Below are 20,828 nucleotides of genomic sequence, written 5' to 3' on the forward strand. Positions count from 1 at the left end.
CTTGTCTCTCTTTCTGTGCTTACCTCTTGCTGTGGGCCATCTCCAGCCCCCTCTGAAAGTGGAGGTGGATGAGGTGGCTGGAGACCTCTCCTCCAAAGGCAGGAGAGGGCAAGCCTTTGGCTAACCTCCTGTGGGTGTAGCAGTGGTCCTCACTCAGCCACGGCACCCAGTAGCTGAGCCCTGCTGCTTGGTTTGAGCATAGAGACAGGGTGGCAAAGATCCCTGAGCCCATCTAACACCCAAACCCCAGAGGAATCACAATCAAACATGTGTCCTCACTCAGCCAAGGCACCCAGTCGCTAAGCCACCCCACTCAGTGTGAGCAGAGAGACAGGGTGGCAAAGAGCCCCGAATTCACCTAACACCCAAACCCCAGAGGAATCACAATCAAAATGTGGGTCCTCACTCAATCAAGGCACCCAGTAGCTAAGCCCCACCACTCAGCATGAATAGAGAGACAGGATGGCAAAGAGTCCTGAGTCCACCAACACCCAAACCCCAGCAGGAAGACTAGTTCACAATCAGGAAGGTATAAAATATGGGTCCTCATTTAGCCAAGCCATCCAGTTACTTAGCCCCACCATTCGTCATGAGCAGAGAGACAAGATTGCAAAGGTCCCTGAGTCCACATAACACCCAAACCCCAGAGGAATCACAATCAAACTGTTTGTCCTTACTCAGCCAAGGCCCTTCATGAGCCGAGAGATAGGGTGGCTCAGATAGCCCTGAGTCTACCTAACACCCAAAACCTCAGCAAGAGGAGTTCACATTCAAGAGGGAATAAATGAATGTGCTCTGAGAGTCAGCTTTTAACAAGTTCCTTGCCTCTCTGTCTAACTGCCAGCAAACAAAAGGATGTGGAGCTGAGCTGAGCTTTCTGATCCCATAAAGTAGAATGGGAACTCTGCTATTGGCAGCTAGCAGTGCTTGTTAAGCTTTGAAGGACTCCTGCTGGTGTTTCCAAGGTTGGAGAATTCCGTGTCCCCCCCACTGCCTTGGAGTTTTGTAAATGGTTTAATTGAGTGGAGACAGTCTGTTTGGAAATGTACCCATTCACAAACTGCCACAAACCGCCACGAACAGCACCAAAGTTCATGAAACATTTGTTCTGGTTGCCCTTCCACGAACATTGCTTTGCGAACCACGAATTGACCAAAATTCATCACGAACTTTAGTTCATGAGCTGGTTTGTGCCCATGCCTAGAAATATGCATACTATTGAAGAATAGGTCACATCAGATGGAGGGATATGCATGTTCCCCCCTTTCCCTGAACTGGCCATCCATGTACTAAGCATAAGGGCTTATTTAAACTAAACTTCTGAGCTGGGCTTTACATGGCCCAGATTGTTCATCAACTGGGGAAAATGGGACCGGTGGTTGTGCCTCCTATAGCAGCATACCTAGAGAGTAATTTAGTCTTAAAGGCAAGGAGGGGGATGAGGAAGGAGCAGAGAGAAGGAGATCATGTCAGCATTTTGGGAGAAACATCAAAGCCAGTGGGGCACAAGTTATATAAAGCTTCAAGGACAATCCCACAGGAATGTCTTTCAGCTTCCTTGATGTGCCAAAGATCCTATTAGGGGCAGGGAGCTGGATATAAGAATGATGTGTACAAGAAAAAGAATGAAAGCTCACGGAAGAAGCAATCTCTCCTCTCAGGGAACCAGCTGTTCTGCACTACCAGCCAGCCCATGTTCTCCCAGTCCAATTATTAAGGGTGATTTAGACTACAAACAAAGAATATTTGCTATGAGAGTGCTAAAGAAAAGAGCGTGTGAGAGAAGAGGAGAAATGCTGGTCGAGGCCTCTCCAGCTGGCAAAAAAATCCCCAGTCCTCAGTCCCATCCTTCTTCTCTTCATATTTATGAGACCCCTCCCTCCAAAATCCCTAAGTAAAATGCTGAATGGTGTGAAAATGGCAAAAAGGCCAACACATTGTTAAACTGAGGTCAAGGTTTCTCAACAACATTTACTTCTAAGCAAGATTCATGAGTCCAACAAATTATTCACCTTTGGCAGTGGTGCTATCCACGTTTACAAAATAGATACATTCATGACATATAACTTGCTCAAGTACACCCCAGCTACAATTACTGCTGCAGTTTGTTGAGGACTTCATAATATCATGGCCACTCTTCCACCAAAACCCATGGGATCTGTCTGGGGCTGGTGAAGCCCTCCCTGACTTTTCCTGCAGCACCAGGGTCAGACTAGGAGGCCACAGGGGACATTGGGGCAGGATAGGTTTGCTGCAGGGGGTGGGTCAGTGGAATTACCAGCACCAAGGAGAGGCCTAGGCTGGTGTTGGTGGCGATGTCACTTCCAGAGCTCACTGGAAGTAATGTCATCATGTTGCCAGGGATGTGGGACACTCTGCTGGAAGTGACATCATCATGTCACTGGTGATGGAAGATCCTCTGGTATTTGGGCAAAAACTTTATGGTAGAAGCCATTTTTACCATAGAGTTTTTACCCAAATACCAGAGGATTTTTCATCACCAGTGACATGATGATGTCACTGCCAGATGTCACCACATCAACACATCACCAACAACACTGGCCTAGGCCTTTCCTTGCTGCTGGTAAGCCTCCTCACTAGCCAGCTGATTGGTGGGGGGCAGAGCCCAGGGGCAAGGAATCCCCCCTAAGGCTGGAGGAGGTCCCCCAAGTCCACTATCAGTGCCAGCACCAGGACCAAGCCAAACAGCTCTGACAATGTCAGCAGGGCAGGAAAAGCCCTCCCCACACCCATATAGTCCAGCAGAACAGTGTTGGAGGTCTGTGGCAGCAGTGTAGCAGTGGAAGCATCTGGGGAAGATGGGCAGGGTGAGCCAAGGCAGACTTCCCTGCCAAGAACAGTCTGGGGTGGGGGAGCAAGGAGGAGGGCTCAGCACACCCACAGATAGCTAGCCATGTTTACATGGGCATCCCAGGCCATGGGGGCTGGAAAGGGCCAGGGTCAGGTATCAAAGAAGGGGTCTGGAGGCGGGCTGAAGCAGGGGATGGTGACTTACTGGGGACAGCCCCAACCAGCAGTATGTTGTTTTGAAGCCTCAATTCAGGCAGGTCCAATGAAGGAGGAGAGCACAGAGGGAGTCCCATTGGCCAAGCAACTGGGAGAGAGCTAGGCCACACCCCTAAATGGAGAGCATTGGTGGGACCCAGGGTAGACTGCCTCCAGGTGGGCCTTTATTAGGCACAACCCCAAGTCAGTCTTGGAGGATGGTCCAGCCATACCTAAGCCATCAGAAGATGGACCAAGGATTAAGAAGAGAGGACTAAGGGTGTTGTAAACATGCCTCCTTCCCTTTGCTGATACACATACGGGTGTGCTAAAGAAAGGAGGATGCTGGAGGGCATGCCCACCCTAGACTTTGTACCCCCAGGATGCAGAGTCTGATAGGATCATAAAATTCTTACTTTAGATTGGGCAATGTCCTGTGAGTTTAGAACTTGGAACTGAGTATAGATGTTTCTTGCTGTCCTGAAAAAGACTTACAAAACAATTGGTGTAGAAGGCACCAAAACTATAAGTAAGACTTGGAATGTGGGTCAGGGTTGTGGAGCATTTTAGTTAGAGTCACAAGTCTTAGACTGTTTTAATCAGGGACACTTGATAATCTCTTTGTTTGGATTACAGTCAGTCCCTCCAGACTGGCAAAAAAAAAAAATTCAACTATTTTTCAAATGTCCAGAATTGGATTTAAAATGTTCTGCATGTGCACATTCTCATTCAGTGTTCCCCATCTTCATCCCTCTTATCCACTGCTATTACACTAGATTTATTATACTAGAGAACCACTCCCTCCAAAAGCCTGATGGCCTGTTGGCATCTCCTCCCTGAAGTAAATGTTTTGTAGCAATGGGGGTATTCGGGATCCAGGCCTGGCTGCCTTGGAGGCAAGAGGCAGTACTTGGCAACAGTGACTTATGGTCTATCCAGAGACCTTGATCCAGGTACCACTGCTAAAGACACTAGATGGCCGAAGAGGGCATAGTCCTGGCCCCGGGTTTTAAGCCTGCTGGACAGCCACTGTTGCATTATACCTCTGTGCCTTCAGACTGAGTCCCCCAACCCAGCTGCCAGATCAACTGCCTCCTGATCTCTTGTCATTGCCCTATCCCTATGCTCCTGCTGCCTTTGGACAGTCTGCTTTGGGAGCGGGGGAAAATAACTTGCGAGCCCTTTCCTGCATCCAGTATCAAGGAATGCCTGCTTTATATATGGCCCCCATACCCCAATCAGCACTTGTACTCTGAAAAATGGAGTCCTTTCCTGTTGGGATCAATTCACTTCTGGGTTGGCCAGGATCACCTCTGGTTGATCTAGTGGTTGCCCACACAGCATGCCAGACTGGGTCAGATCATGGGCTGCATGGGGTCACAAGTGCTTACCAAAAGAGCCTGGGATGACCTTGCACTTTGTAGATGGTGTGCAGTGTACTGTGGAAACATTAAGTTACATTAATATATTTTAATGTATTTTGTACAATGTAGTGAAGAAAACTGCAACAATAGGGCTTTAAAATGTTTTGTAGTTTGCATAATTTTTGCCATTACTTGACCAAAAAGTGGGAACTGGGGGTGGGGGTGGAATGAAGGAAAGGGAAATCTGGACAAGCAGTTTAATAAAGACACGGTACATGAGCAAAAGATGAGTTTAGGGTTGCAAGTATGCCAATAATCTGTCTTGCTCAAGGCCAAAAACCCTATCTTAAGTGCCACATATTCTTGGATGTGTTCATACCAATTTTCAGAACTATAGAGTTGCATGGTGTTTATTTCATGGAGAACTATTGAGCTGAGGGATACCAGCCTCCAGGTGGGACCTGCTTCCCACTGTTAGTGTGTGGAAAAATGGCCTCAATCCATAGAGTGTTGCCCAAAAAGTACGCCACCTCCTGACATCTCTGACACACTGATGTCACTTCCGGGTGACGTCAGTGCATTGTGCAGTTTTGGGGGTGGGGAGGTTTTCCTCTTGCCAGCCAACTGGCAGGTGGCAGGCAGGAGCCCATGAAAGGGGGAGATCCCCTGCCTCCACCTTAGGAATGGGAACCCCAGTGATGTCAGGGGCGTGGCCTTATGACACACTTCCGGTGATGTCAGGGGGTGTGGCATATGCTAATGAGTTATGCTAATAAGTCCCCCTAGCTCTTTTTCTACGAAATGACCCCTGGATAGGATCATAAAATACTTTAGATTGGGCAATGTCCTGTGAGTTTAGAACTTGGAACTGAGTGTAGATGTTTCTTGCTGTCCTGAAAAAGACTTACAAAACAATTGGTGTGGAAGGCACCAAAACTATAAGTAAGACTTGGAATATGGGTCAGGGTTGTGGAGCATTTTTACTTTAGATTGGGCAATGTCCTGTGAGTTTAGAACTTGGAACTGAGTATAGATGTTTCTTGCTGTCCTGAAAAAGACTTACAAAACAATTGGTGTAGAAGGCACCAAAACTATAAGTAAGACTTGGAATATGGGTCAGGGTTGTGGAGCATTTTCGTTAGAGCCACAAGTCTTAGACTGTTTTAATCAGGGACACTTGATAATCTCTTTGTTTGGATTACAGTTGGTTCACAAATCACAAGTAAGTCCCTCCAGACTGGCAAAAAAATGTTCAACTATTTTTCAAATGTCCAGAATTGGATTTAAAATGTTCTGCATGTGCACATTCTCATTCAGTGTTCCCCATCTCCATCCCTCTTATCCACTGCTATTACACTAGATTTATTATACTAGAGAACCACTCCCTCCAAAAGCCTGATGGCCTGTCTGCATCACCTCCCTGAAGTAAATGTTCAGGGAGGAGATGCCATCAGGAGGTCCCACTGGTGGACCTCCTGATGGCACTGGTATTTCTGGCCACTGTGTGATACAGAGTATTGGACTGGATGGGCCTTTGGCCTGATCCAACATTGGCATCTCTTATGTTCTTATGTTTTGTAGCAATGGGGGTATTTGGGATCCAGTCCTGGCTGCCTTGGAGGCAAGAGGCAGTACTTGGCAACAGTGGCTTATGGTCTATCTAGAGACCTTGATCCAGGTACCACTGCTAAGGACACTAGATAGCCTAAGAGGGCGTAGTCCTGGCCCCGAGTTTTAAGCCGGCTGGACAGCCACTGTTGCATTATACCTCTGTGCCTTCAGACTGAGTCCCCCAACCCAGTTGCCAGGTCAACTGCCTCCTGATCTCTTGTCATTGCCCTATCCCTATGCTCCTGCTGCCTTTGGACAGTCTGCTTTGGGAGTGGGGGAAAATAACTTGCTAGCCCTTTCCTGTATCCAGTATCAAGGAATGCCTGCTTTATATACGGCCCCCATACCCCAATGAGACACTTGTACTCTGAAAAATGGAGTCCTTTCCTGTTGGGATCAATTCACTTCTGGGTTGGCCAGGATCACCTCTGGTTGATCTAGTGGTTGCCCACACAGCATGCCAGACTGGGTCAGATCATGGGCTGCATGGGGTCACAAGTGCTTACCAAAAGAGCCTGGGATGACCTTGCACTTTGTAGATGGTGTGCAGTGTACTGTGGAAACATTAAGTTACATTAATATATTTTAATGTATTTTGTACAATGTAGTGAAGAAAACTGCAACAATAGGGCTTTAAAATGTTTTGTAGTTTGCATAATTTTTGCCATTACTTGACCAAAAAGTGGGAACTGGGGGTGGGGGTGGAATGAAGGAAAGGGAAATCTGGACAAGCAGTTTAATAAAGACACGGTACATGAGCAAAAGATGAGTTTAGGGTTGCAAGTATGCCAATAATCTGTCTTGCTCAAGGCCAAAAATCCTATCTTAAGTGCCACATATTCTTGGATGTGTTCATACCAATTTTCAGAACTAATTCTAGAGTTGCATGGTGTTTATTTCATGGAGAACTATTGAGCTGAGGGATACCAGCCTCCAGGTGGGACCTGCTTCCCACTGTTAGTGTGTGGGGGAGTTAGTAAATTAAGTATGCCTGCTTTAGTCTGGTTAGGCAAAATTAGAGAGGGCTAGAAACGTCAACCTAGGTAGATCAGGAAGCATCCTGAGGTATTGGAGAGGGGGCTAGACACTGTGGGCTGACTGTTCAAGTGCTGGGAAGGGAACTCTCTCACTGCTGAGTATCATCACCTGAACCTGCATACTCGCCAATGCGTTGATGAACAATATTTCTCAACACGTTTTGTGTACATGTAAGGAAAAGGGATGGTTATAGTACCAATTCAAGCTTTGAATCAGAGTGGTTCTTCTCAAACACTGGCAACCCCATTGGATAGCCTTTTAGGAGATCTAATAAAATTAAAGTTAATAAATTGCAGTCTGGCAGTAAAAATGAATATGGATTGATTGATTGATTGTATTTATATTCCGCCCATCCCGTGAGCGGGCTCAGGGTGGGTCACATCATCTTTCAACAATTACAATAAAGTTTAAAAGCACAATATAAACATTTAAAATCAGTGGTTATAGTTACTGGTGGAAGTTCTGACCCATCAATACAGATAGATATGGCCAGTTGCCGATGGATGAATAGCCGGCAGGTGGGAGACGGCAACCTCGGGGAGGCCGTATGTGGACACCAGCTGCCTCAACCAAAAGCCTGGTGGAACAGTTCTGTCTTGCAGGCCCTGCGGAACTAAGTAAGATCCTGCAGGGCCCTGATCTCGATGTGGAGCATGTTCCATCAGGTGGGGCCAGGGCAGAGAAGGCCCTGGCCCTGGTCGAGGCTAGACGGATGTCCTTTGGGCCAGGGACCACCAGGAGATGTTGATTATTAGAGCGTAAAGCTCTTTGAGGCGTATACAGGAAGAGGCGGTCCCTTAGGTATGTTGGTCTCAGGTCGCATAAGGCTTTGAAGGTTATTACCAGCACCTTGAAGCGGATTTGGTACTCAACTGGTAACCAGTGCAGCTGGCAGAGCACATGCTGAGCATGAACCCACACAGGCGTTGACGTCAGCAGATGCGCCGCCGCATTTTGTACCAGCTGTAATTTCCAGATCAGCCTCAGGGGTAAGCCTGCGTAGAGTCGACTCTGCCACAACCACCCAGCCACAGATTTCATTGTCTGGTGTCTTCATTTATGGTATGAGGTAGCCTTGAATGGACCTAACTGCCACCAAGTGTGTAGTAGAATATAAATTTTTATTCCTAAAATCCCAGATAATTCTAACTACTGAATCACCCTTCCTTTAGTTTGCTTTAGGCTGGGATTAAAAAAATATTTTTTTTGCTTTTGTTGCTAAAAGTCACTTACAGATTATGATACCCCCTCTGGGGATTAATGCTTTAAACTGGGTTTATATGATCACACTATTTTGGAGGAGATGGATTAATCCAGAATGAATATAACTCTTTATTTCTGTTTTTACACTCACTATAACATTTTTACACATACACATCTTATTCCAAAGGTGGCTTACATGGTTCTATGCTCTTCAATTTTAGCAGTGACCTCATGAGGTAAATTTAGGCTAAGTGACTAACCCAAGGTCACCAACAGTGCTGTCCTATGCACAGTTTTGCAGTCTATGGCTTCCAGTTTCAATGGCCTTAGACTGGAATAATTCCACACAAGATTACACTACGTGTTTCTTCTTTGCTGGGTGAGTATTAGAACCCAAGTCTCTCCAGTCTGACCTTCTAAGAACTACATCCCACTGTCTCATCATCACTAACATGGATTAAAATTTCATGGACTGAATACCACTGAAAATTGTTCATCACTAACAGCATCAGCTGAGGTATCTGCTCTGAATGCCATGGTCCCCTGAGTGCGGGCTAGTTGCTGCAAGGGACAGTGATTTCTTGTTAGTAGTATCCATCCTTTGAAACTCTGTCCCAGGAGACATTTGCTTGGCCAGTTGCTTGCTGGCCTTTAGACAACCGTTGAACTTTATTTTTATTTCAGAAGGTCCTTGGGTAAGCTAAGCTGGCCTTATTTTACTGCTTGCCTACTGGTTTTCTTGCTGATTTCAGTGCTATTTTAGCATTGATTTTATCTCTGTTTTTATTGTGTTAGTCAAATGTGTTCAATGTTACTTCAAATGTTGTCATGTTTTAGTGTTAATTTTGTGAGCTTCCCTCTGGCCCTGGTAGGGCTGAAGGGTGGGATGTGAGCAAATGTATATCAATGGTATATAACAACAACAACACAATTTGAAGGAAGTTTTTTAGATTATCCACAAGAAAGAGCTAGGAATTTATAGGATGCAAAGTCCATAAAAAAGAAAGTCCTTCAGCACTGAATATAGTAAAATATATATTTAATAATCCGTCAATTTTGGATGTTAAAGACTGATTCAGATTAATACTCTGCGTTTGGCTGCCCTTTGCATGGGGTGAATAGATTGTCTAAACTGTACCCCATTGGGGTCCCACCCCTCCCCAAAATCTGCTCTCCCCAGACTCCTCCCCCAAATCTTCAGGAATTGACAAGCCTAGTTACCAATTTAGGTAGGCAATACTAAGCATGATAGACCCAGTGGTCTGACTCAGTAGAAGGCAACTTCATATATGTGTTTATATGACAGTTGGAGGGTCATTAAATGCAACTGTAATTGGGTCCCATGGTAGCTAACTCTTCCATGGATAAGGTTCCCGGGAGGGCTTCTAAAACCCTGCAGGCTGAATCAGTGACAAATGGATGAGGGTGCTACAAGGAAAGACTAACACTGTTTAAAAAAGTGTATTTAGAAGGGTCATGGCACACGTACTATTTCCATTTTAAAACATAAGAATCCCGTTTATTACCCATTGAGTCTGGCAGCCCTTTCTTTCCTGCTGCTTTGAAACAAAAACCTAGACATGGTGATTTACTGCAGAGTTAGAAGAGGAGGACATCATGCTTCAAGAGAGTGAAAGCTACTTTTTAAAAAGTAATTTGTTTAAAAACACTGGCTGGGAGCACTCTTGCCCCGGCAGAAGGAAATGTTATTACACATGAGCCTTTCAGCAGGCAGGCAGGACATGTGTGTGGATTAAATGCTGAGGAGTTTGGCTGCCAGAGAAAGACGTTATTGTTGTGACTTTCCCCTCCTTCCCTAGCTCCCACCCACCCTCTCGGAGAGAATCTCAAAGGAACGGAACCAGAGAAAACACACGCAGCTTGGAGGAGGATCATTTGTTTCAGAACCAAACTGGAGTGAGGAGGAGGAAGAGGATAAGGGGGAGGAAGAGTCCTGGAAGTTAAAATACAGGAGAAAGAAGGCCAGGTGGCAACAGGTAAGCCCTGGGCAGGTATCTTCCTTGGAAATGGCCTCACCTGAAACAATCAAGGGGGCACCTCTCCTTAACCAACAGTCAGATGGTTCCTTACTAACACCTTTCATTATCTAACTTTTGTCATACATCAGTCAAGTGATATTTCACGTCTGGTTCTGTAGAGGCTGCTTTTATTTTAACTTGCCAAGCAAGGAAAGAGGAAAAAGTTGCATGTGACAGTGGTTAAACTGCTTAAGCTATTACCATGGAAACAGAGCTTAGGGAACCCCCTTTGGTCTCCCACGCTGCACACACCCACCTACATTTGTGGTGCTTATAGCCCACATGTGCATGGTGGGCATTCCAGAAGCCTCTTAGGCTGTTGTACTGGAGAGATATATTTAGATCTTTGGAGGGAGATAGATTTAAAGATCTGCATTTCTTTCTTTCTTTCTTTCTTTCTTTCTTTCTTTCTTTCTTTCTTTCTTTCTTTCTTCGTTAAGGTGGCTTGTACTATGTAAAGCATTAGTTGCTGTTTCATATCAGGTTTGCAAAGGGGTTGGAGACAAGAAAGCCAGACTAGTCAGTAACGAAGATTTAATCCTCCTTTGAAGTCTGATCACTGGGAAAATCTTGTGAGGTTTATTTTCTCTTGGAGGGAAGGAATATGAATTACTTTCATTATGAGAGGAAGAAATTTTTAGGTTCTAGTGAAGGAGTATTCTGGTTTGTTGTCACAACCAGCGGCATTTCAGAATGAAGAACTAAGCATTTTGTATTCAAAGGTGTTCCAGTACAAAAGGCTTATATACAGGGAAGAATACTTATGGTAATCAATGGCATTTAATACTCCGATACATTTACTTGAAACAAGTCCTGTTTATAGCAACACTTCAGATGCTGTGTTGTGGTTTGCAGAATCTGTCAAATTTGGGACAAAAGGTTCTTAGGTTTCATGTGGAGAATGGAAAGGGAGAAACTTCAAGTCACTCAGCATGGATTCACACAGACTATTACATATATACTTCTATGGAACCTGATCTTGAATTTAGGGGTATGAGTGAGATATGTTGTTGTCACTGATGCCTGGAGATTTTCTAAGAAACCTGAGTATGCCCACTAGGAAGTCACCTTCTCTATCACAGAGGAAGAAAAGCCCACAGAAGTTGGCTTTTGCAGCCCTATTTTCAGCGCTCTTGTCAATCAGCAGCATCTTCATTCCTGAGAGATTCAGAATGTCAATTGCCTGCCTGGGGAACGGCTTTCATATAACTTGAATACTTTATACATTGCCCATCCCACTGGAATGGAATTCAACTCGTGATTTTATCAGAGATTAGAAGTACAGAAGGAGGGCAGATTGGGAGCTTTTCTCACACTCAGAAAAGGGGGGGGGGAAGATAAGAGAAACAACTGGGCAAGCATAAGAATAAAACATGCAGGCAGTTGCTCCCTGCAGGAAATGGTAGCATAAAAACACCAGGGCTGCAAACAATGCAAACAAATTAGAAGTGCAGGAGCTCCACTGGAAAGCCTGATCTGCTGCGGGGTAGGGCGGGGTAGAAATACCTGAATAAATAAATAAATAATAAAAAAGGCCCAAGAGTTGGAAACAAGGGAGAGTCAACTCAAAGTCAACAGAGATGCAAAAAAAAAAAAGTGGCAATAATAAGAGGGTAGTAAAAGTTGTTAGTGTCATGTAATGTTAATGATATGAGCCACAAGTCCATCATTCAAATCCCATCCATAAACTCAGCAAAGGGCCTTAGGCAAGCTACTATTCCCACAGTTTCTGCCCTCTGCAATAATTCAAGACTGTTCCCAGAATGACAGAGATCAGAGATGATGTGCATGAAGTACTCTGAACACCTGAAATGAGCTTTATAAATGTTTATTATTGTTATTCTAATTGTGAGCTGTACCTGGGCTCTTACAGAGGGGCTCTTACAGTTCTTACAGAGGGGATTAGGCACCTTGTTTCAGCATCACCAGGGATTGCGTATGCAAGCTGTTCCAGCCTGTGCTGGTCTTCAATAGATTCTAGCAGTGGATGGGAAAGAGCACTGCTGGTCCAGTGTCTGCTGTTCAAGGGCTTTTAGCACTGAACTATGCAGTGTCCCAGGGTATTCCCTATCTTCCCAACTGTGTGCTTCAGCAGTAATGCAAGCCCAGCGGTTGGAAGTTTCCATATGGCCTCAGGAGAAGCTGCAGTTCCCTGTTGGATGTATAGAGAGAGGCACTGATATTGGACTGGTTGTTTTTAATGCCCTGAATGGGGAAAAGACAAAATCTTCCACCAGATTTGTGCATTTTGCCTGGGACTGTATATGCATCCAAATGCATAATGGTTAGATTTTATGTGCTGCTTTTGAAATCTAGGCAGATGGAGGTACAAAATGATCTCTGAAGGGATGAAAAAGAGCACAAGCATTAAGCAAAGACTCTTGTATGTTGCAAATATCACAGGAATTAGCCAGCCAGTTGATTCCAGATGTTTTCTATGCTGGACACACCCCATCTGTATGCCTGAGCAGAAAGCTCTTTTTGCAGAAAAAGACTGTGTTGGGCGAGTCTCTTTCCTTCTCCTACCCCACAAATAATTTGGATTTGCTAATGGTATGATGGCTCCAGCCCAAGGTCAACACTCTCCTGCTTGACTTTTCATTCCAGAGTCTGTGGGGAGAGATGGTCTTCAGCATTCGCTCTTTCCTCTTCAACATCTTTTGGACAGCAGAGAAAAAGCATTTGACTGAGTACACCAATCTTATTTTTCTCCCTGGGACAGAATCTCTCTGTTTCTATTAAATAGCTTTTTAAAATCTAACACCCTGTTTGGACTGTTTTGTGGTTATCAAGAGATAGGAAGCAGGGCAGGATAGCCTAGCTCATTATGATAGGGAGAATCCTCTCCCCAATGTTATTTCTGTATGCACCCCCTCATCCAGCTAATACGGAGTTTTGGGCTGGCTTGCCATCAGTATGCAGATGACAGCCAGCTATATCTGTTGATGGGTGGCCAGCCGGATGCTGCCCCAGACATTTTGGCTGAGGGCTTGGAGGCTGTGGTTGGTTTGTTGAAGCAGAGCGAGCTGAAATTAAATCCATCTAAGATGGAGGTTCTGTGGTGGAGTGGGGGGATGTGGGGCTAGGGTGCCAACTCCTGGTGCTTGATGGTGTGCCTTTAACATCAGTATCGGCTGCCAAGAGTCTGGGTGTGATCTTGGATGCTTCCCTTTTAATGGAAGCCCAGATCACAAATCTGGCTAGACTGGCATTTTTCCATCTCTGCCAGGTTAAACAACTGGTTCCCTTCCTATCTTGCCCCATCCTAACCACAGTGATCCATGCAATGGTCACCTCCAGAGTCCAGACTACAGTACTGTAACTTGCTCTATGCAGGACTGACCCAGAAACTTCAAGTGGTCCAGAATGTGGCAATGTGTGTTCTTACGGGAACCCTGTAGTGTTCTGCGGCAATAGGCCTCATCTAGTGAACAACAACACCCAGTCGTTGTTTATAGACCAGCTTTACTTAGTAGAAGGAGACGCCAAGAACGGAGAGTGAAGAACAACATCACAGGACCGGAGAGTACACTGACCCTCCCCATTCCATCAGGTTAAATACATCACCATAGAATGGAAAGCCACGTACTTAAAGATACCAGATCAGGTTGAAGGTTTTGGTATTAACCTTTAAAGCCCTAAATGGTCTGGGATTAGCTATCTGCGGGACAGCCTCTTCTGGTACACCCCCCAAAGAGCATTATGCTCAATGGATAACAACTTCCTGGTGATCCTTGGCAGAAAAGTATCTGCCTGTCCTCAACCAGAGCCAGGGCTTTCTCAGTCCTGGCCCCAGCCTGGTGGAACTCTGCCAAGTGAGACCCAGGCCCTGCAGGATCTGGTGCATTTCTGCAGGGCCTATAAGACAGAGATGTTCAGACAGCGACAGTTTCAATCTAGGCTGGTCTCCCTCTCTTTCCCCGCCCCCCCAGTCCCTTTCCCTGTCCCCTGTTGGTTATTATCCCCTGGATAAGGGGCACTATGTCATGCTTCCCTTTTTATGTACTAATTTACCGGTTGCCAATAGTATTGCAATAGTTGTTTTAATAATTTTGAAATCATGAATATTGTTTCTATGAATATTGTCACCTACTCTTAGCCCTGTTGTACAGGGGAGGGCAGGCTATAAATCCAATAGGTAAATAAATATATAAATAAAAATCTACATTAAAACATCAGAAATCCACAAAGGGAAACAGGTTGTGTAAATCAGATGCATATGTACGTGTGGATCTGCGTGCTGCACTTGGCTTCACAGTATGTTAAATCTGTTGGATTGCCCCCACTTCCTGAAAGTGAATGTTAGGCTGGAGGGGGGGAAAGGCTTAGGACTCATAAAAACATTGGAAGGCAACAGAAGTATGAAAGGAGAAGGTCAAACAGAATGCCATGGCAAAGGGATGAGATCTGTGCTGAGTGAAGAGTCTCCAGGGGTCATTTCCTAGAAAAAGAGGTGCAAGAGCTCATTTGCATAACTCATTTGCGTATGCCACACCCCCTGACAAAGGGCAGGCATGTTTAAAATGAGTTAAGGCATATGCAAATGAGTTTAAATCCCCCCCTCCCTGAGTCTCTCCGCAAAAGCGAAGAGGTTCAGGGGGAAAGGGGACATGTCTGCCTGCTTCCCCTTCCCCTCTCCAGCCAACCCGCCATGGTGGGCTGGCTGGAGAGGGGGAGGGCAGGGAAGCAGACATGCCTGGCTTCCCTGCCCCATCTCCTCCAGGTGCCCCATGGCTGTGGAGAACCTGGAGATCAGGCAGGGAACCCAGGGATTTAAATCCCCCCCGAGTCTCTCTGACGATGGCCAGGTAAGGCAGGGGGCGGGGCCTGGGCTCCTTACTGCTGGAGAGCTGCTCTGGGGTGCTCTGGCAGGAAATGACTCCTGGTGAAGACCACTAAAAGTCCCAGCCAAGTTGCGTTGAAGACCTCACTACATGTGACAGTGACAGACTTTAAACATGGGAATTCTTCAGTTGCCTATAAAGTAGGATCTGGGATTGCTCTTCAAAGTGCAAAATAATGTGTGGTGCCATTTAAAGTGCAAAAGAAGCCTTGGGGGGGGGGAGAACCTGTCAAGGGTGGAAATGACCTTGGTGAACAGCCTGTAAGGGAGGATGTGCAGCATTCCCTGGCTACATGTCTCTTTGCACTTTCACCAGCCCTCCAGTTACACATGATTGGGGCAGACACAAATTTCAAGACAGCTGTTAACATGTCATTTAGTACCACAAACAAAGCAAAAGGACCCAGTAATTACATATAAGCAATGACACAGAGAAAATTACTGTACAAGTTCATACTCTTAAAAGCATGTTGATTTTACTTAGTTTCAATAGATGAACTTCATCCGGAGACCAAAGTCCAACCAGGATGATAAGGATGTACAATTCAAGAGAAGATATGAACTCTCTCGAGTTTACAATTGTTCATTTCGACTGAATGTCTTTGTCAACCATCCTAATAGAAATGAACAAATTTATCAACCAGGGATTGTTAAAGACAGTTTTACAACAAATTTAACATTGTTCTTAATAAAGTACAATTTTATATATATCTACATACAGTTTGTAGTGTTATTCTTTACTTCAATGTTTCCAACAATAAGTGCAAGTTATCTGGAGATAGAAATAACATATTTGAAAACTTTCATACAGAATCACAAGCATAACCCCAATCCCTCCATATAGTATAATCAATTGTTTTCTTACCTATATTGGCTGAAAACAGCTCTCACAATTTACAACATTATTTCCGGATAATAAATCTTAAGTAAGGACTACAAGTAGGTTCCTTATATCCTACTACCTATGTCACGTGTTATTTGTTACTCAGAGGCCACCTTACCAACAATTCCAAGGTGCCTATACATTTTTTCTGACCATTTATTATTGGGCTAAATAATCCAATCTAAGTATGCCTAACTTATATACATTCTTTATTAGTCTATTAACTATTCTTTATTAGTCTATTCACTATTAGAGAATCGCACAGGAAGACTCCAAACGTTTTTGTCATACATATTGTTAACTTGTAGCAACCAAAAGTGATCATATTATATAGATTCAGTCTCCTATGAAGCATGATAAATCCAATGCAGCATTTAAGCCCATGGGTTGTTCTGCCTGGAGCTTAAATGTCCAAAAAGCCTCTCTTTGTAGCAATAATTTTTTCATATCTGTACTAGTAAATGGTTTACTTTTTACTACTTCCAATACGAGGCATTTAAAATCACTAGGGCCATGATTGGTTTCTTCAAAATGCTGCACCATAGGGGCAGTAAGATGTTTATGTTTAATTTTGGATTTATGTTCCAAAATGCGGGTTCTCAATGCTCTAGATGTTTGCCCGACGTACCTAAGGTTGCAGGCACATATTAATAGGTAGACGACCGATTTCGTGGCACAAGATGAAAAATGGTAGATGGGCTTCTTAAAATTAATGTCAGGAAAATCCAAAGTGTCAGTTTCAATCATTAACGGACACGCGGCACATCTGTCACAGCTGTGATGTACTGTCGGGTTTCTTCTCACTTCCTGGGTCTTAAAGGCATCAGCCCTGACTAATTTGTCTCTAATATTCTGCGTTCTCCTAAAGCCTACTCTCAGAGGTAACTGACACGCCACTATGTCATTGAGGATGTGCCAATGTTTCATGACTATAGTTTTGATGTCAAACGCTTTACTTGCAAAATCTAGTGCCCAGTTAAGTCTACTCTCGTTAGAGTGTTCATTTCTATTTAGAAACAGCTCATTTCGGTCCCGACGCTCCGCTCTAAAGCGGGCGTTTCTAATTGCCCAATCCGGATATCCCCTACTGTGGAACTGTTCTGCGAGTCTATCTGCTTCCTTATTGAAGTCTTCCTTTAAACTCGAATTCCGTTTAATCCTAAGGAATTGACTGTATGGTAAATTATATTTCAAATGATTAACATGGTGCGATTCAAAATGTAGAATGGAATTTTTATCAGTTTTTGTGTGGAATGGACGAACAGCCAATTTACCATCATGAATAAAGACTGTAGTGTCCAGAAAGTTGATTTCAGAGAGGCTGGCTTCATGGGTAAATTTAATAGATGTGTGTACGGTGTTAATCCATTGGAAAAAAGGTTCAACTACATTTAAATCATCTAGAATCAAAAAGCAATCATCAATATAACGTTTATATAAAATAATATTGTTGAAAAAAGGATTACTACTCCCATCTGTGATCCAACGTTCCTCAAAAGATCCCATAAATAAATTAGCCACACTCGGTGCAAAAGAACTCCCCATGGCTACCCCTTTAACTTGAAAGTAAAAGTTAGAACCAAAACGAAAAAAACTTTTTTCAAAAATAATGTCCACCAAATCAATAAGGAAGTGTGTGTGGGGGATTTTAAAGGGCCTTCTTTCCAATGTATTGAGTAAGGCTAATCTAGCCTCTTCGTGAGGGATATTCGTGTAGAGGGCTCCCACATCCATGGTCATAAGGACTGCTCCCGGGGGGATTTCCTTATTCTCCACAATTTGAATGAAGCTCCGGGTGTCCGTACACACATCTATTAAATTTACCCATGAAGCCAGCCTCTCTGAAATCAACTTTCTGGACACTACAGTCTTTATTCATGATGGTAAATTGGCTGTTCGTCCATTCCACAAAAAAACTGATAAAAATTCCATTCTACATTTTGAATCGCACCATGTTAATCATTTGAAATATAATTTACCATACAGTCAATTCCTTAGGATTAAACGGAATTCGAGTTTAAAGGAAGACTTCAATAAGGAAGCAGATAGACTCGCAGAACAGTTCCACAATAGGGGATATCCGGATTGGGCAATTAGAAACGCCCGCTTTAGAGTGGAGCGTCGGGACCGAAATGAGCTGTTTCTAAATAGAAATGAACACTCTAACGAGAGTAGACTTAACTGGGCACTAGATTTTACAAGTAAAGCGTTTGACATCAAAACTATAGTCATGAAACATTGGCACATCCTCAATGACATAGTGGCGTGTCAGTTACCTCTGAGAGTAGGCTTTAGGAGAACGCAGAATATTAGAGACAAATTAGTCAGGGCTGATGCCTTTAAGACCCAGGAAGTGGGAAGAAACCCGACAGGACATCACAGCTGCGGCAGATGCGCCGCGTGTCCATTAATGATTGAAACTGACACTTTGGATTTTCCTGACATTAATTTTAAGAAGCCCATCTACCATTTTTCATCTTGTGCCACGAAATCGGTCGTCTACCTATTAATATGTGCCTGCAACCTTAGGTACGTCGGGCAAACATCTAGAGCATTGAGAACCCGCATTTTGGAACATAAATCCAAAATTAAACATAAACATCTTACTGCCCCTATGGTGCAGCATTTTGAAGAAACCAATCATGGCCCTAGTGATTTTAAATGCCTCGTATTGGAAGTAGTAAAAAGTAAACCATTTACTAGTACAGATATGAAAAAATTATTGCTACAAAGAGAGGCTTTTTGGACATTTAAGCTCCAGGCAGAACAACCCATGGGCTTAAATGCTGCATTGGATTTATCATGCTTCATAGGAGACTGAATCTATATAATATGATCACTTTTGGTTGCTACAAGTTAACAATATGTATGACAAAAACGTTTGGAGTCTTCCTGTGCGATTCTCTAATAGTGAATAGACTAATAAAGAATAGTTAATAGACTAATAAAGAATGTATATAAGTTAGACATATTTAGATTGGATTACTTAGCCTAACAATAAATGGCCAGATAAAATGTATAGGCACCTTGGGATTGTTGGTAAGGTGGCCTCTGAGTAACAAATAACACGTGACATAGGTAGTAGGATATAAGGAACCTACTTGTAGTCCTTACTTAAGATTTATTATCCGGAAATAATGTTGTAAATTGTGAGAGCTGTTTTCAGCCAATATAGGTAAGAAAACAATTGATTATACTATATGGAGGGATTGGGGTTATGCTTGTGATTCTGTATGAAAGTTTTCAAATATGTTATTTCTATCTCCAGATAACTTGCACTTATTGTTGGAAACATTAAAGTAAAGAATAACACTACAAACTGTATGTAGATATATATAAAATTGTACTTTATTAAGAACAATGTTAAATTTGTTGTAAAACTGTCTTCAACAATCCCTGGTTGATAAATTTGTTCATTTCTATTAGGATGGTTGACAAAGACGTTCAGTCGAAACGAACAACTGTAAACTCGAGAGAGTTCGTATCTTCTCTTGAATTGTACATCCTTATCATCCTGGTTGGACTTTGGTCTCCGGATGAAGTTCATCTATTGAAACTAAGTAAAATCAACATGCTTTTAATAACATGTCGTTTAGTACCAAGACTTTTGCAGAAACAACTGCATAGAAACAGATCCCACAGCTGGGTTTAGAATGAGGGCATTAGTCTGCCAGGGGTAGCATTACTAAAGGAAAATTGAGCCAAAGTACAACTCCTACCCATGTCTTGGTTTCTCTTTCCTTAGGATTGCCCAGCCTTCCTTCCCTTTTCTTTTCAAATGATGATATATTATGGCTCCAGAATTAGCAATGATGACCTAAGTGGTCATCTCTGCAAAGTAAGGAAAGCAGCTGCAGGGCAGGCAGGTGAGCTTCAGGCCACCTGCTTTCCTGAAACTAACTGAGCAAGGAGAAACTTCTTATTCCTATAGTCTGGGAATGCCAGACCTTCTCAGGTTCTATACTGGGCAGAATGAGTTAAATAAAGATGGAAAGTACAATATCTCTAAAGCCATGAGCATGCTTTCCATTGCATCCTCTCAGTTTTCTTGGGAAGCCAGCCAGCCTGCTTCCACTGTCAGGTCTGGCTGCAGTGGCCTTTACAAACCAAGGGCCTGCTTCACACACGCAGGAGATGGCAATGTGGTAGAAGGCAAAGGAGGCAGACTGGACTGTATCCCTTCAAAGGTCAAGTGGAGGATCACAGTTTGGCATGCTCTCCCATGTTAAGAATGTGAAGGTAGACCATTTCTCCCTACAGTGCCAGTTTTCAGTTTGCATGGATTTTTTTAGAACACAAAGCAACATTCAGTTCACTACTGCAATCTGACATGGTACAGCCCATTTACTATTTCAACGTTCTACTTTCTCATTCCCACCTTATTTTCCTACATGTGTAAATGAGACTGTGTTTATTTACCAGAGTCTTCACCGGTATCCTGTGCAATCTGGTGAAAGTACTTTAAGAAACCTCTTTCCAAGGAATGGTTGATAATTCCTGCCAGTCTGGTGTATACTGATCTAGGAGACTGTGGGAGGAAAGGACTGCCATGTTTAGTGAGGGATGAAGGTGCTTATCCTTACACACATGTTAATCAGCGTAAGGCATACATTTAAACTATTACACAGTGATATTATTATTTCACAACTGTTGTTGTTGTTCAGTCGCACAGTCGAGTCCGACTCTTTGCGACCCCATGGACCAGGTCACAACTGTATTTACATCTTTGCGACCCCATGGACCAGGTCACAAACAAGTTAATATCTTGTTTACTTTCACAACAGCCGTAAGGGGATATTATCACCATCCAAGTATTACAGACAATGAGCTGATATTGAGAA

General features: G+C 43.7%; 1 protein-coding gene across 1 annotated transcript in view; it reads left to right on the forward strand.

The window, feature by feature from the left end:
* The first annotated feature begins 10,077 nt into the window (after positions 1 to 10,077).
* The window catches only part of PRELP (proline/arginine-rich end leucine-rich repeat protein), a 39,081-nt gene continuing 28,330 nt past the window's right edge, over positions 10,078 to 20,828 (forward strand). Inside the window, exon 1 of the mRNA XM_015407315.1 lies at positions 10,078 to 10,219. The gene's annotated coding sequence lies outside the window, so the exon portion shown is untranslated. The remainder of the gene's footprint in view (positions 10,220 to 20,828) is intronic.

The sequence above is a fragment of the Gekko japonicus genome, unplaced genomic scaffold (assembly GCF_001447785.1).
Source record: "Gekko japonicus isolate JY-2015 unplaced genomic scaffold, Gekko_japonicus_V1.1 scaffold228, whole genome shotgun sequence".
Taxonomy (NCBI): domain Eukaryota; kingdom Metazoa; phylum Chordata; class Lepidosauria; order Squamata; family Gekkonidae; genus Gekko; species Gekko japonicus.